Raw genomic sequence first — 15,342 nt, 5'->3', positions numbered from 1 at the left:
TCCGACCGTTCGTCGACACTGTTCATAGGCAATATATGCTCATTCAGCTCTACTATCTAAGTGAGAGTTCCATGTAAATTTCCTGTCAAGGGTAAAATCGAGGTATTTCACCTCTTCAGAGAAGTTTAGACTACAGTTTAAAATCTTTGGATGTATTGATTTTGAATCCGTGTTTTTTCTTTTTCGAGTAAAGGGGATCATCTCTGTTTTTTTTTTGGATTTATAGACAGTGAATGTTCCTTACACCATGGTTCTATTAGTCTGAGAGAAACTTGTAATCTCTGACATAATGTGTTCTTAAACTTACCTCTTTGCAAGATATCTATGTCGTCTGCATAGGTTATTATGTAGAAACCGTTCTTGCTGAGTTGGTCAACCAGGGTATCCAAAACTAGGTTCCACAGAGGAGTGGTCCTCCCCGTTGGACATCCTCTCGTAACCATGCGTTGACCGAAACGTCTTCTACATTTATGCTTATTGCTCTATTGGAGAGCATACTGAATATCTATTCGCTCACGACCAGGGGGACATTCCTGACATTGAGCTGTTGAGTGCTGGTTGGGAATGTTGTTTTATCAAACGCTCCTTCAATGTCTATGAATATACCTAGGGTGGATTATTTATTATCCAGCGATCTTTTAATTCTTCACACAACTTGATACAATGCAGAATCGGTAGATTTTCCAGAAGTATATGCATGTTGATTTGGGTGAAGTGGGTTGGAGCTGGAGATTCGTCCCAGGTAAACGATAACCAACAAGTGAGAACAATATGAGAGGTAAAACCGGTAGACAAAAATATAAGGGGATGTCAAGGTAGTTGACAATAATATTTTTTGTTTGTTTACGTCGCCACACACTGGTTTACATCGCCACGCTTTTGCAACGAAATTGCTCTATCTGTGAAAAACAACTTTTCATCGATTCGCACTTGTTTGTTTTCGTAATTAATTGTTTTTCGATAAACGTCAGCTTCATTTAATTTTCCGGATTAATAATGAGCGACGTGACCACATTAACATTATCACGGCGCCATCGACTTTTTGTATCCAGGCTGCTGAAATATTGCTCTCATGGAAATAGTTTGCCACCGTACGCTCGCTTCATAACAAGTCCCGCATAGTGCAGATATTAAACTTTTTTAATTACTGATTTATGCATAGTTCGGTGTGGTATAGTTCGGTTATTATTAATGTGAGAGTATAATTTATACTACAGTGTGTACAAGAGTAACTCAATTTTATATATTTTTTTATAGATTTCCAAAAAAAATTCATTAATATCATACATATTATATTATAAGTTTCTTGAACCCCTAAATGAACCAAAGAACTTTAGTAAAAACGCTCCATCGAGTTATATTTTGCTCTAAGGTCTTCACCTCATTCTAAAACTTTCATTTACCTCTTATCTCGTCAATGATTGATCTTGTCAAAGTTTGTGTTGTGCGACCTCTTTTTATTTTTCGTTTACCTCTAGGGCAGTCTTTGCAATCATCATCATCATCAATGGTGCTACAGCCCTATGAAAGAGCCTCGACCTTCCCAAGTCTATTACACTAGTCAGTCCTATCCATTGCCAACTGTTGCCAGTTTGCTGCACCTATTTTTCTCTCATCCTCATCTACACCATCCTTTCATCTAAGTTTTGGCCTACCCCTATTTCTAATTCCCACAGGTTGTGACATAAGGATTCTTCTAGGAGGGTTGTTATGCTGTGATCTTGCTAGATGTCCTGCCCATCTTAGTCTCCCTATTCTTATAAGAGATACTACGTCTTTACCACCAAATATATGTTTATATCTGTGATTTACCTCGTAGTTGCACCTCTTCCTCCAAATACCATTTTGCCTTGGAAATGGTCCATGTCTCCGATCCATATGTCAACACTGGTTGTATAAGGGTTTTGTATATGGTTATTTTTGTTTTTTGGCTTAAGTTTCTATTTCTCATATGTCTACTCAGTCCAAAATAGCATTTGTTCGCTAGGATTATCGTTCGCTTGATTTCTTTCGTCATGACGTTCTCCTTGGTGATCAGGGAGCCTAAGTATGTGAATTTGTCCACCACTTCAAAGGTAGAGTTATCAACAATGAATTGGTGACCGATGTTTTTGGCTCTACTGTTGGGTGTTGATGCCATCATCTTAGTTTTCTCCTCGTTTACTTTCAGACCCATATTTTTTAAGGCATTTGAGAAGGTGGTATACATTTCTTCTAGTTTGCGTGTTGTGAGGGCAACTAGGTCCACGTCATCTGCATATGACAAAATTTGGGATGATTTATTAAAAATATTTCAAAAATGAATAACCATTTTCAATTTCGTTGCAAAACGAAAACACAGCCAAACCATATTCTAGTCCAATCAGAGAGTGCTGCAAGCACCCCTACCGGTTTCGACACCTATTAGTCTCTCATCAGGAGGCACATATGCTGCTCTCCCTGATCCAACCAAAACAAACCCCAGCGTGCAGTCCCGGATTGCAACGAACGAAATGGCATAGATGTCCTAGCGGCAACTGCTAGCAAAAAGACTAAGTTTTCACTCTAATGGCATATAAAACAACATAATGCTATTCTTCTAAACACGCCAGTGCATCTCCCTGTCGCAGCCCAACATGCGTTTCAAACGCCTGTGATTGTTCGCCTTGTATTTCGACTTTACAAACGACTTTACGCATTGTAACTACGCTTTGCAATACTAGAGCTATTTTTTCACGGCGTGTGACCGCTCCAAACCCACTTTCTGGACTTCATTTCATTTCCTAGCCTCTTTTGTTCAGTCGGGGGTAACAAATCTTCATTTCTAATGATGTTAGGTCAGAAAATTTGAAAAATTCTTCATAGGCGTTTGTTAACAAAGACCTGCAGTTTGTCTGGAAGGGTTTTTGTCACTTTCCAGGTATCTCATCAGTAGAGTAGAACAGACATGATATTTGACTGGAACATTCGGATCTTTGTCTTTGTAGTATACTGGCCAGACATCCAAACAAGGTTGAGTATGCTGAAGCTTGTTTGAGCTTTTCGTATCCTTATACGAATATTGTCTTCTGTACCTATGGTTTCTGTTATGACACTTCTAAGATACGTAAAATTTTCCACATGTTCAGTCTGCATGTATATATGGTTTAGCTCTCCAGGCCTAGAAGGCCCATGACTTGGTTTACTATTCCTTTCCAATCTCTCCTATTTGCTGCTTAATTTTTTCAATTTGTGATTTTACAGTTCTTCTATGTCTTTTTCAACATATTTCTTTCATCTGGTTTTCGGTCTACCTTTCTTCTTCTTTTCTCCTATTCCTCCCGTTAGTATTCTTTTGGGAAGTCTTGTGTTTGGCATCCTTTGGATATGTCCCAACCATCTCAGTCTTTGTGATTTTATGATCCCTACTATGTTTGGTTCACCATACATCCTCTCCAGTTCTACATTTGGTCTTCTTATCCACATTCCATTCCAGATCTTTCCGCCAAATATTTTTCTTAGGACTTTTCTTTCCCACACTTTAAGCATGACTTGCTCGGATTTGTTCATCGTCCATGTTTCACTGGCATACAATACTATAGGTCTTATCACTGTCTTGTATATTCTTATCTTAGCCCCTCTAGATATGTTCTGATTTCTTAATAAGTTGTTTAGAGCAAAGATACAACGATTACCAGCCATAATTCTCGCTTGGATTTCTTCTTTTATATTTGGTCTCCTAGTGAATGTCGCTACTAGATATTGAAATCTCTCTACTTCTTCGAATGTATATATTTTTGCCTCTGTGTTTATTGTCAGATATTGTCCTTGTGTGAATTCTCGTTCTTTATATGTATTTATATGTTCTATTTAGTCTTTTCTTCGTTTATGTATATGCCTTTATTTCTTCCTTTCGCCTCTAGTCTTTTTAGTATTTCTTTTAATTCTTATTTATTCTGGCTATCAGTACTATGTCATCAGCGAATGCCAAGCATGGGTTTTTTCGTTGGTATACAAGTCTTGTGCTGTTAATTTCGGCTTCTCTGATAGCCAAGAAGGATACTGAACAACAATGATGACAGTGGGTCTCCTTGTCGTACCCCTTCGCCGACCTTAAACTTATCTGTTTCCTTTCCATTTATTTTAACCCTGTTCTCTGTTTCTCTGAGTGTAACTTTTACCATCTTTATTAATTTTTCACTAATTCCAATTTCACATAGTGCTTTGTATATTTCTTTTCGTTTAACTCTGTCAAAAGCTTATTTAAAGTCGATGAATAGGCCCCCGTTTGTAAATTGTAGATTTCCCGTATTCGTAGCTTTCCGCTTGTATCTCACGCAACAGGAAAATTTGATCCACCGTGCTGCGTCCTCTTCTGAATCCACATTGATATTCTCCTATGTCATTATCTATCTTTTGTGTTATCTTGTCTTTTATGTACTGCAAGTATTTTATATGCAACGTTTAGTACGGCTATTCCCCTGTAATTATGGCATAAACTTTTGTTGCCTTTTTTGTGAATTGGACACAGTGTAGCTTCAGTCCATTCTTTTGGTATGTGTTCTTGTTCCCAAATTTCTTTTATCAGCTTTTCCAAATGCTTAATTAGTACTGGTCCTCCATATTTAAACATTTCAGCTGTTACTTCATCCTTACTTGGGCTCTTGTTTTTCTTTAGTTTCTCTATTATTTCTTTTCATTTGGTTCTTCTTCTTCTTCTGCATATTCTGTTGCGGGAATTCCATTTTTACTTTTGTAGTGTACAGGTTTTCTTTGGTACCCCTTTTTCCCATTTTTTACTCCTTGATATAAGTTTCTGATTTCTCCATTTTTATAGTTTTCTTCTATACCTTTCAATTTATCTTAGTTGTACTTTCTTTTCTTTGCTCTTATGATTCTTTTAGTTCGTTTTCTTTGTTCGTTGTATTTTATCTTCATCTCTCGTGTTTTCACTTGCATCAATTTGAGTCTCAACTTATTTCTTTCATCCAGTTCTATTTTACATTCTTCATCAAACCATTCTTTGTATCCATCTTCCATTTCCATCCATCCATTTCCATTACTGGCTTGCGCTGCTTTGGTCATACATACTTTTATTTGCGTCAATTTTTGTTCGATGTTTTTATTTTCTGTAATATTTTCCAGTTCTCTAGTGACTAGTCTTTCATATTTACTTTGTTCTTCTTCTGACAGTAGTCTAATAGATTTAGTTACTTTATACTTTTTTTTCTGTTGGTTTCTAAGAACTGGTATAACCTGTTTCAGTTGTATTCCGACTATAAAGTGATCTGTGTCTGCATCTGGTCCTCTATATGTTCTTTTCGCCTCCGCTATTGAAAAATAAATGGTCATTTATTTCCATTGAGTTTTGGCCTAGTTGTTTCGTTTCTTGTAGTGCTACTATTTCGAATTTATATTTTTTGCATTCATCTACTAGGTGTTTCAGTTTTCCTTCTTCGTATGTTCCTCTTACATTCCATGTTCCTACTAATATATGTTCGTCTATGGGCTTCTCTTCATTAATAATCTGTACATTTTGTCCATTTCGTGTATCTTTACTTTGCCATGTCGTCTCCGTTATTTCAGTCTGCTTTAGTTGTATTGCTAGTTTTTTGGTTGTATATTTTACTATTTTATGAGTTGTTGTTGGCTGTTATTCCATGTCCATATTTCACCATTGATGATTAGCTTCTGGTATCCTTTTTTCACATTGTTTCTATTACGCCTCTCTAACATAGCCTTGCTTCTAATTTCTTTTTCGATAATTCTTTCTTCTTTTGACATATCATCATTAATATATATTCTTTCGGCCTTTTTGGTTTTTAATTTGCTTTTATTTTTCATTACTTCTATTTTGTTTTTCACGCTGTTAAGTTCCACTATGACAGTATTTTCTCCTATTTTCCTTGCTCCATTTACATCTACTGAAACTTGTAGCTCCTTTTCCATAAAATTCTCCATAGCCCCTCGTAAAACTTTCTGATCACTTGTATCAATTTGTATTCCTTGTATTATGTATTACATTTTTCCTCTTTCCTTCTCTTTCCAATTTTTCTATTTTTTTTTGTTTGCTATACTAATTTAGCAAACACAGTCTGCATGTGCTAATAGTAAATAGTATGTTCTTTCGTGTATTTATTCTCATAGATTTGGTTTTATTAATATTGATTTTCAAACCTATTTTATTGGCTCAGAGTATTGCTGTGGTCTATGCAGAAGGATTCTGGTCTAAATCCTGCTTGATTAACTCGAAATTCAACTTTGTTTGTTAACCTTCTTCAGTATCTGTCTCTTGTCGTTTCCCCATTATAGTCTAGGCGCCAAATAGAGGTCACCGTGTCATTTTCAATTCTGATGGACAAACTCAACGGTTTATTATGGATTTTTGGCTGCTGATTACGAATTTCGAGGAGGGATTTCGATCCGAGTGGTCAAAAAATTGTTATAAACAATTTAATTGTTTATAAATTGTTTATAAATTGTTTATAAGGCTCTAGCTCATAAACTAAAAAAGATAAAAAAAATGTTTCAAATAAAATTTGTTCCTTAATAAAAAACGAAGAAATAACCGTTTACTAAACTTAAATCCGACAATTAGAACTCAAGATATTGTAAAATTAGTGCACAATGCAAATTGCAAATTGCAAAATAAGTATTTTTCGAAGCTTTATCGATCGTAACTCGGCTTCTACGAAAGAAAATGAGCCTTATGAGATGTTCCTTTAAAGCTTAATTAAGAGGCTTCCAAAGAAAGTTTATTAAATTATTTTATCTTCATTTGTTTTAAAGTTATACCCGTTTGAAGTTATAATTTTCTTAAAAAAATTGTACATTAATTTGTTTATAAAGATTTCAAGCAAACTTGAGCTATAAACATTTATACTTTAATTAACAATAATGATAAAACAACTCAAAAGGAACAATTGGAGCTTAAGGCGGAGACAGATATCCGCGCCGCGAACTCCGCGCCGTGTGTGCGCCGCGCGTTCGTGGCGCGGTTATTGTTCGTTAAAATTTTTCATTTTGACGATCCAGAGGAAACTTACGAACGTTTAGTAATTGTAGATAAATAATCATGTCTCTGTCCTGTACTTCTACTACATCTTATTTTGGTATTGTTCTGAAACTATTTTCTTGTGTCATCTTATGCAATTTATTATTTTATGTGGAATAAGCCACAGTTTGGGAACATTTCGGGAACTACCTTTTTCGCTTCCTGGCAACACAAATATAATGGTAGGGGAGCCCAAGCGGGGATCTTTGCAGTTACTCGAGCGCGTCAGATTATCATATGGGGAGAAACGTGGTACCATGCAGATGTACCTCCACCATATATTGGCTCTTAACACAGGGGAGTTCGTTCAGGGGGGCGCGAAAAAAAATCTATCCTTAAAGTATTCGAAATTGTCAGATTAAGATAAGGTAAGTTAAGTACATGCAAAAGAGTCTATCTATATTTCAAAAATATGACGATTTGAGCGGGGCGTACGGAAATGGGTGAGTCAAAAAGTTTCACAAAAAAAAGCGAATATTTCGCGAAATGAACGTCAGATTGAAAAACTAAAAACTACGTGTTCAATATTTTTCAAAAATCTATCGAAAAATACCAAACTTACCCCCCACGGAGAGGGGTGGGGGGTAAATTAAAAATTTTAAATACAAATCCCGCGATCTTTCGCAAAATAAACATCATATCGAAAAACTGCAAAATACACTTTATCAATGTTTTTGAAAAATCTATCGAATGGTTCCAAACACGACCCCCCACGGAGGTGAGGTGGGGGGTTACTTTAAAATCTTAAATGGTAGACCCCGTTTCTCATTGCAGATTTGGATTGTTTGTATAAAAATAAACAACTTTTATTCGAAACATTTTTTTGAATTATGGATAGATGGCGCTATAATCGGAAAAAAGGTTGTTGGAAATGGAAAATTAAATTAAAAAATGGGAAGTCCCCACTAAAATGAAAAATTTTACTTAACTTTTTTGGTTTTAGGACCTAATAATCACAACCCAATAGGTCCCCAAAACTCTCGAGTGACTGCACATTTAGCATACTTTGCTTCCCTACCATAATATATCAGCTTGTTCCTACAACCAGAAACAAAATTAGAGAACTATAGGTACTTCCAAGTCATGCGATACCTTTTTCGTTTTCCGGTGACACAATTGTAATGTATCTGCTTGTTTCAACTGCGTAGCTTCACTAGAAACGAAATTAGAGAACTATAGGTTCTTCCAAGCCCTGTGTTAACTTTTTCGCTTTCCGGTGACCCAATTATAATATATCTGCTTGTTCCAACTCAGTTGCTTCACCAGAAGCGAAGTAAGCAAACTATAGGCTCTTCCAAGATGTGCGTTACCTTTTTCGCTTTCCGACGACACAATTATAACATATCTACTTGTTCCAACTCCGTTGCTTCACCAGAAGTGAAATTAGGAAACTATAGGCTCTTCCAAGTTGTGCGTTATCTTTTTCGTTTTCCGGTGACCCATTTATAATATATATGCTTGTTCCAACTACGTTGCTTCACCAGAAGCGAAGTTATAAAACTATTGGGTCTTCCAAGTTGTGCGTTACCTTTTTGGCTTTCCGGTGACCCAATTATAATATATCTGCTTGTTCCAACTCCGTTGCTTCACCAGAAGTGAAGTTAGAAAACTATTGGGTCTTCCAAGTTGTGCGTTACCTTTTTGGCTTTCCGGTGACCCAATTATAATATATCTGCTTTTTCCAACTCCGTTGCTTCACCAGAAGTGAAGTTAGAAAACTATTGGGTCTTCCAAGTTGTGCGTTACCTTTTTGGCTTTCCGGTGACCCAATTATAATATATCTGCTTATTCCAACTCTGTTGCTTCACCAGAAGCGAAGTTAGGAAACTATAGGCTCTTCCAAGATGTGCGTTACCTTTTTCGCTTTCCGACGACACAATTAAAACATATCTACTTGTTCCAACTCCGTTGCTTCACCAGAAGCGAAGTTAGGAAACTATAGGCTCTTCCAAGTTGTGCGTTACCTTTTTCGTTTTCCGGTGACATAATTATAATATATCTGCTTGTTCCAACTCCGTTGCTTCACCAGAAGCGAAGTTAGAAAACTATTGGGTCTTCCAAGTTGTGCGTTACCTTTTTGGCTTTCCGGTGACCCAATTATAATATATCTGCTTGTTCCAACTCCGTTGCTTCACCAGAAGCGAAGTTAGAAAACTACTGGGTCTTCCAAGTTGTGCGTTACCTTTTTGGCTTTCCGGTGACCCAATTATAATATATCTGCTTGTTCCAACTCCGTTGCTTCACCAGAAGCGAAGTTAGAAAACTATTGGGTCTTCCAAGTTGTGCGTTACCTTTTTGGCTTTCCGGTGACCCAATTATAATATATCTTCTTATTCCAACTCTGTTGCTTCACCAGAAGCGAAGTTAGAAAACTATTGGGTCTTCCAAGTTGTGCCTTACCTTTTTCGCTTTCCGGTGACACAAAATTATAATATATCCGCTTGTTTCAACTGCGTTGCTTCACCAGACACGAAGTTAGAAAACTATAGGTTCTCCAAGTCGTGCGTTACCTATTTCGCTTTCCGGTGACACATAATATATATCTGCTTATGAATGTTTTTTTGATATTGATAACTATTTCCGAAGTGAAAGTCGAAAGGTCAAGTAAACTTGATTTCAAACTCGAATTGTGGCTTATGCCCAAATAAAATAGTAAATCTTATTTTTAATACATGTTATTTTTGGTACAACAATGAACCAACATTTTTTAAAAAGGTCCGCATGTACATTTTTTTATTTCAGCTTCTATTTCCGTTCAGATCGGATTTAAGTTGTTTCTTTAAATTAAATGGTTCTTTATTGAGGATCCCACAATAATGATTTTCCACGGTAAACATCAATTTCCTTCCGACAGTTCCGACCATTCCATTACTAACAAATATTCAACTCATGCGCGCCAAAACCAACAAACCACTCGCAAACCCGTCCAAATACGTATTGCGAACCATCAAAGCGTTTGTTGAAAAACCGACAGAATTTAGATCGTGGTGCGCCGTGTGCGTGCCGTTTGTGCGTCACTTGAAAACACGTACTAATCTGACGAATACGCTGCGCGCGAGCGGCTCGCACACCGAGCAGAGCGCATATGTATCTCCGCCTTTACGAAAATGTTCGTAAGTTTATTTTTGGCTAAGATGTCGATATTTTAATGGCGCGCTATGAGGCGCAAGATTGGCTCACAATCAAGTAAGTATGTATTCTTCGACGCTTTATCGATCGTAACTCGGCTTCTACGCATGCAAATAAGCCAATATGTGATATCCATATAAAAATGGATCGAGTTCTTTTGCAGCATCATCATTGCATATAAAACGAGCATTTATGATGTGGCGGCATACACACAATTGACGGGCCTTGATGATGCTGCAAAAGAACTAGATCCACTTTATATGGATATCATATAGATAATTAGACTCTGAAGCCTCAAAAAGTTTTAGTTTTACTGCCTACAAGAACAGACTTGTACCACCATGTAACTGTTAAAATTTCGCTTAGAACTTGTGCAGATGTAAAAAAGCTGATATTCCCTGTATGCAGATTTGCAGATGCATGAAAAAAAATGTTTGTAAAAATAGTATTAATAAATAATATCAACTTACTTTTTAGTTATAATTCTGAAATATTAGTTTTCAATGTTTTTTTCTCGTTTAGTGCAAAAAATAGAAGACAAAGTAAATAGAATGAAAGGTGATACAAGGTACAGTATGATGATTTAATTATAAGAATTATATGATAAACATTTTTTAGGATCTTCAAAAATGAAAAATGAAGATAACTTATTTATACATAGAAATTATAATTTGCATCGAAAAGTTAGCGCGTGAACCTTTATGCGGTGAGCCGATCTTGCGCCTCATAGCGCGCGCCATTAAAATATCGACATCTTGGCCAAAAATAAACTTATGAACATTTTCGTAACCTCAAATTTTTCCTTTTGAGGTTTTCTAATCATTATTGTTCATTAAAGTATAAATGTTTATAGCTCAAATTTGCTTGAAACCCTTATAAACAAATGAATGTAGAATATTTTTAAGAAAATTGTAACTTCAAACGGGTATAACTTTAAAACAAATGAAGATCAAGTAATTTAACAAACTTTGTTTGGAAGCCTGTTAATTAAGCTTTAAAACGACACCTTCTGAGACTCATTAGCATGCGTAGAAGCCGAGTTACGATCGATAAAGCTTCGAAAAATACTTATTTTGCAATTTGCAATTTGCATTGTGCACTAATTTTACAATATCTTGAGTTCTAATTATTAGATTTAAGTTTAGTAAACGGTTTTTTTTCGTTTTTTATTTTTTTTATTAAGGAACAAATTTTATTTGAAACATTTTTTTATCTCTTTTAGTTTATGAGCCAGAGCCTTATAAACAATTTATAAACAATTAAATTGTTTATAACAATTTTTTGACCACTCTGATCGAAATCCCCCCTCGAAATTCGTAATCAGCAGCCAAAAATCCATAACAAACCGTTGAGTTTGTCCATCAGAATTGAATATGACACGGTGACCCCTCTGGCGCCTATACTATATAGTGTAGTCGCAACATAGGTGGTCCCGTGGGAAATTCCAGCTCGCCGTGATTTGATGGTGGTATTATAGCTTTTTTGGATCGCTGAATCCATTGGAAGTGGTCTGGAAGCCCAAATATGGTCAGTTTCATTGTTATTAACAAAGTATGGTAAAATTAGGTATTTTTCAGGTATTATTAGAAGCCCTGTAAAAAATTGAGTGTTAACGTCTTCTCTGGTGTATTTTTGGTCGCTGAATCAAATGCGACTAATAGTCGCGATTACTCAAAATATGGTCTTATTTTGTTAATAACAACATAATTGTTAATTCGCCGAAAAGCTCGAAATAATGCGCTATCTACAGCAAGTTTGTAGTCTTTTTCATAGTATAGCCCAGTAAATGAACAGGAAATACGGTGATACCGTGTAATTTTCAGGGGCAACTCCGAATTGCATGAAAATTTGGATATAGGTTCTACTCACCCTCCACTTCAAAGTTGAAATTGTGCCGTTGGTTGCTTTTACTTGGGGGGTGACAGTCACCCCTTCTCGGGGGTGAAAAAACATATATTCAAGATAAGACCGGAAATGGATAAATTGACTGATTTTAAGCAACTTTTGTTCCATAGAGTTTTTTATGTAAGTCAATACTTTTGGAGTTATTTTCGATTGAAAATGTTTATTTTTCGACAAAAAAACTACGTTTTCGGACGGTTTTTAGCAAATAACTCAAAAAGTAAATACTTGATCGAAAAAAATGTCCTTAGCAAAAGTGTAGCTTATAAAAAACTGAAAAAAATGTGTATCAGTAAAGTCTATAAATCAAGTAAAAACCAAGTTGTAGCTCATGAAAAATACGTTCTTGTTCGTCTAATTCCAAATCGAATATTTCAAGGTGAAATCACCGAAAAATTAAGCACTTTTCGGGAAAAACCTGTTTAAACTTTTTTAAAGTGTTTATAAAAAGCTTTATTAAAATTGTTCATAAAAGTTTCTAGCATTAAAAATAAGCGAGTTGCGCTTAAAATAAAGTTGGCCCTCTTTTTTTTTTGTAAAAAAATCTTGCAAATCTCCCCGTGTTTAGCTCCTCAAATGTAATTAATCGCTACCGCTTTACAGTTTAGTTACTTATCTATTTTTTATACGATCTGTCAGTCTCACTGGTTTTAAGTGCTTATTTTTGAAAGGGTCATAGTTAAAAAAGCTTGAACGGGTCACTAATCACGAGTGTATGCAAATTTTGAACAGCCATATCTTAACCAATTTTTGTCTTGCGGAAAAACAAAATGAAACTAGCATATTTATAATAAAAAAATCTATATTTTTTTACTCTTTAAGATTTTTCTTATCACCAACACTTTTTAAGTTATTTTCAAAAAAGGAAATTTTTCAAAAATTTTTAGAAAATTTTGTGTTACTATAAAACCAATTTTTTTCAAAAATAAGCACTTCAAGCCAATCAAACTTACAGATCATATAAACAATATACATACAGTTAAAATAAATGGTAAAGCGGTAACGATTAATTTTATTTAGGGTGCTAAATAGAGAGAGGTTTTCACAATTTTTTTTACCAAAAAAGGGGCCAACTTTTTTTTCAGTGTAACTCGTTTCTTTTTGGTGCTAGAGACTTTCGTAAAAAACAAATATAAATATTTTTAGGTACTTTAAAAATGTTAATAAGCTTTTCCCGAGAAGTGCTTAATTTTTCGGTGATTTCGCGTTGAATTATTCGATTTAGAATTAGACAAATAAGAACGTATTTTTCATGAGCTACAACTTTGCTTTTTCTCAATTTATATACTTTACTGATACACCATTTTTTTTTTGTTTTTTTATAAGCTACACTTTTGCTAAGAATATGTTTTTCGATAAAATATTTACTTTTTGAGTTATTTGCGAAAAACGGTATGAAAACGTAGTTTTTTTTTTGAAAAATCAACATTTTCAATTGCGAATAACGCGAAAAGTATTGACTTACGTAAAAAACTTTATAGAACTAAAGTTGCTTATAATCGGTTAATTTATCCATTTCCGGGCTTATTTTAAACACGCGTTTTTCACCCCCTCAGAAGGGGTGACTGTCACCCCCCAAGTAAAAGCAACCAATGGGACAAATTCAACTTTGAAGTGGAGGGTAAGTAGAACCTAAATCCAAATTTTCATGGAATTCGGAGTTGCCCCTGAAAATTACACTCCAAAACGGTCATTTGTTGGGCTAGTATTTTTATATGCTAAATCGATTGCCACTAGTCGTGATAGCTTAAACCACAGTCCGACTTTGTTATTAATAAATTATTGCAAAAATAACGGTTTATAGTACGTTTACTCATGGTGTTTGCTCTAAATTTTAAAAAACCACTTGTATTGTCATGAAATTTGGGGGTGAGTTTCACCTCTTTTCGAGGGTGAAAAAAGATACCTTTAAAATAAGCCCGGAAGTGGATAAACTGATTAATTCTAAGCAACTTTAGTTCTACAGAGTTTTTTCACTAAGTCAATACTTTTCGAGTTATTTGCGAGTAAATATGTTCATTTTTTAACAAAAAACACACGTTTTTAGACGGATTTTCTCTAATAACTCAAAAAGTAAGTATTTTTTCAAAAAAAAAATGTTCCTAGCAAAAATATAGACTATAAAAGAAAGTGAAAAAATGGTGTATGTGTGAGGTCCGTAGACCCAGTAGAAGCGGAGTTGTAGCTAATGAACAACAGGTTCATATTCGTCAAATTCCAAATCGAATATTTCAACATAAAATAACCAAAAAGTAAAGTACTTTTTGAGGAAAACTCATTACCACTTTTTTAAAGCTTTAAAAAAAAGATGAAGTTTTCGATCCTAATAGCATTATTAATAATATTTAAAAAATATTAAAATATTACTAAAAGATTTTTAAATTGAAAACTTATTGGTCCATTTCCTTGGTAACACCTCCAAGGCTTCTAAAATTTGCAAGCCAAATGGATGCTGAAGCGAAGAAGACAAGAGGGAATTCAAAAAACTTACAATTCACGACCCCGTCTGTTCAGCTGGTAAATTCCAACAGAAAATGGACCTAGTTACTCGAAGGAGTAAAGACCAATATAAAAATAAAATAAAAATTTTATTTTTAATTCAGTTGCAATGCGAAGGCAAAACAATCTTACTTTTCAATTAGAATACGGAGCGCAGTTCAGTCCTCTAAATCGCGATTTTCGGCTCTTATTGGAGCCTCATCGGAGAGAACGTAGGTTAGGTTAGGAGCCAATATACAGAGCCCAATTTGAAAAATATATTAATATGTGGAAATTACTCTGTAATTAAATACAATATTAAAAAAACGAGCCTGTACCGCCATTAAGAAGAACAAAAAAATACACTTTCTTCAAATAAATTTTTTATCCGATGCCTAGATTTTGTGTCATTTTGGAACTGCTAAAATTTTTTATTTCATTAGTAGTTCCAAAATGACACAAAATCTAGGCATCGGATAAAAAAGTTTATTTGAAGAAAGTGTATTTTTTTGTTCTTCTTAACGGCGATACAGGCTCGTTTTTTTAATATTGTATTTAATTACAGAGTAATTTCCACATATTAATATATTTTTCAAATTCGGCTCTGTACCGCCATTCTTTATTATATAGCGAATACGTGTGCCAAATATCTCGAAAAAAGATTCAAAATTACAGCCGCAATCTTGGAACGCGTTTTGGCTACCTGTTGATCGCTACTGTATCACCTTAACAACAAAGTCAGAACGTGGTTTAAACTATCACGACTAGTAGCAATCGATTTAACGTATAAAAATACTATACTAATCACGGCGAGCTAGAAT

General features: G+C 34.9%; 1 protein-coding gene across 4 annotated transcripts in view; it reads left to right on the top strand.

Moving 5' to 3' along the window:
• Positions 1–15,342, top strand: part of LOC114327060 (endothelin-converting enzyme homolog) — a 167,437-nt gene that overhangs the window by 62,096 nt on the left and 89,999 nt on the right. The gene's annotated exons all lie outside the window — the stretch shown is intronic.

The sequence above is a fragment of the Diabrotica virgifera genome, chromosome 4, assembly GCF_917563875.1.
Source record: "Diabrotica virgifera virgifera chromosome 4, PGI_DIABVI_V3a".
In the NCBI taxonomy this organism is placed as follows: Eukaryota; Metazoa; Arthropoda; class Insecta; order Coleoptera; family Chrysomelidae; genus Diabrotica; species Diabrotica virgifera.
Note: the sequence above shows the minus strand (reverse complement) of the source record. Positions and strands in the feature narration are given on the sequence as shown.